The 2,500-nt window shown below is 35.7% G+C and overlaps 1 protein-coding gene across 1 annotated transcript in view; it reads left to right on the top strand.

Moving 5' to 3' along the window:
• Window positions 1-2,500, top strand: part of LOC137650854 (vesicular glutamate transporter 1-like) — a 407,643-nt gene that overhangs the window by 14,892 nt on the left and 390,251 nt on the right. The window lies entirely within an intron of this gene.

The following is a 2,500-nucleotide window of genomic DNA, read 5'->3' as shown; positions in this document are numbered from 1 at the left end:
GTGGGAGTGAACAGAGGAAATTATAAGATGTGTAAGACATCGAGAAAGACATCGCGTAAGACTCCCCGTTTATTCTATTCTTCTATTCCGTCTACTCGAGTGCATTCGAAAAAGCAAACTATATGCCAGTGACATCTTACCTTTCGCCTTTTTATAAGTCATAAATATAGAATTTATTTAGAATATTCTAAAATCTACTGAACTTTATCTTTGCTTATATGGTTGATTTAAACAACCTTATTTGCAAATCCCATGTTATGTTTGAAGGATGTACGATAATGAAGTAAATGCTTGACATTGATATCGACAAATAGAGAGAGAGAGAGAGAGAGAGAGAGAGAGAGAGAGAGAGAGAGAGAGAGAGAGAGAGAGAGAGAGATGGTCCAAGGAACTTTGAAAGATTAGCCATTGCCACAAGATGGCAGGATAATCGTCCAGAGATTTTAGAAAGTCCAAAAATACATCCTGACCTGAAGAACCTTTTGTGAAAGATTCTGCGTTTCTTTGGGTGTTTTGGAGAATTTGTCGATTTTTATGTCAATTCCTTGGTTTGAGATGAAACTCTATAGAACTGTATGGTGGGAAATAGGGAATGATATAGAGGACATTCCATGGGAAATGTATGGGAGGAAGAGACGCTATATCGTAATCGAATTACAGGAGATGAAATTTCTTGTGTTTTTCTTCTGCTCCTCTTGTAAGATGGAAAGCCTCTTGAGACGGCTAAACCAGTACCCTTAGCAAAATGAAAAATGTAAAAGAGGAAGTATAAAACAAGAGTCGATTTATAAATGAACTGATAGACCTTCTGTCTCTTGAAGGAAGAAAGTTTATAAGTGTTGGGGAGACAGAAGCATGAAGGAAACATTTATGGAAGAATAGATATTTAGAAGTAAATGTAAAGAATGTTGGTTGGATGGGCGAAAAAGGCGAGTCGCAGATTTTGTAAAAGAAGGAAGGCAGTAGGGTGTATGCAAAACTTTTAGAAAAGTCTTAGACGGTTTGTGGATGGAGAGCCATGAAACTTGAGTGTTATCAAGGCTGATTAAAAATTAAAGATAAAAAGCCGAAGGTGTTAAGAATAACTGTTTCCATATCTGTACCCTATATGGCAATTAGAAACGAAAGACTGAGAAATGTGGAGATACATATAACTTGTTAAGGGATTAGTGTAAGGGAATCTGAGTTTTAAGAGATGGTTCATTCTTGGGGATAGAATGAAGGACCAAAATCCTCAAACTAGACAGTCCAAGGTTTATAATTTTTATCAAAGTAAGAGGAATATTTCCCTTGAGTCGTGACAAATAAGTGAGCAAAGATTAGATATACTATAGCCATCTTTCAGTGGAGCGGGTAAGGTTCGAAAGAGGTGAGAATGGAGAGAGATGAGAGTAGAATCACCCCCACGCATTTCTTGCATATTCGGTGCTTCTCCTTTCCAGTACCTATTTCACTCGACTAACTTGCTCATGCATAGGACTCCCTCTAACTCCCATCTCTTCTAACGCTTCTAGATTGTTCAAACTATCATGACACTTTTGTCCTTTACGCTCTACATATAATTAAACCATTTCGAATTACCCTGATTAATTTACTCCAATCCGTTTATATCTCATATGTCCTCACATTTCGCACCTATTCAATTCCTCTTACAAAGCAAATGATATGGAAACAATTCTTCTCAACAGCTTCAGCTATTTTTTCGATTATTTAGCATCGAATTGAGACGAAAATTTACTCTTAAATTCACAGCTTTCCATCTGTAAACTTTCCAAATCTTTTTCCATTTTTTCTTCCAAAAACTCTGCTGCCTTTCTTTCTCCACCAGTTCTGAAATTCACCCTTTTCCCCATTCTACTACTTTTCGTTAAATATACTGTACCTCTAAATACAAATAGAAATTAACTGCTTCGATTCTTCTATCACTGCTTGTGACGTTCCTTAGTCCAACTTCCTCTTGTCCATTCACACTCATAACCCTAGTCTTTTGTCAAAACTCAACTTTCTCCTCTTGCAAACGCTTAAAACTCTACAACTATGTTTAATTTGTTGTTTTCTGAAATCCCACATCATTCTTTTCATAAAGATATAAATAATATACAGAAACATCGCAACCTTACATTAGATTCTCTTTTACTTCATTCAAACTCTTGGTTTTTTTAAACTTACTCTCTGCAATACGAATCCTTAATACCTTTCACAGTCTTTCATGCAGTTGTCTTGAGCTTTTTCTAGATATAGATTCTATCTTATGCTATGTACAGCTTTCCCAATATAATTACAAACTCCTTGCATAACTGTTATATAACTAACAACTGATCAACACATCTGCTTTAAGTAAACCCAAATTCTTCTTCCTTTACCATAGTTATGTCATCTCTCTTAAACCTTATCTGTTGGACTAAGTATCATTATGCCCTTTAATTCCTACATTTTCCTCTATCACCTTCACTTTTATAAATTAGTATTCACACCCATCCCTTTGGAACTTTTCCCTTAA

Source organism: Palaemon carinicauda, chromosome 12 (genome assembly GCF_036898095.1).
Source record: "Palaemon carinicauda isolate YSFRI2023 chromosome 12, ASM3689809v2, whole genome shotgun sequence".
Taxonomy (NCBI): Eukaryota; Metazoa; Arthropoda; class Malacostraca; order Decapoda; family Palaemonidae; genus Palaemon; species Palaemon carinicauda.
This window is presented reverse-complemented; position numbering and strand designations above follow the sequence as displayed.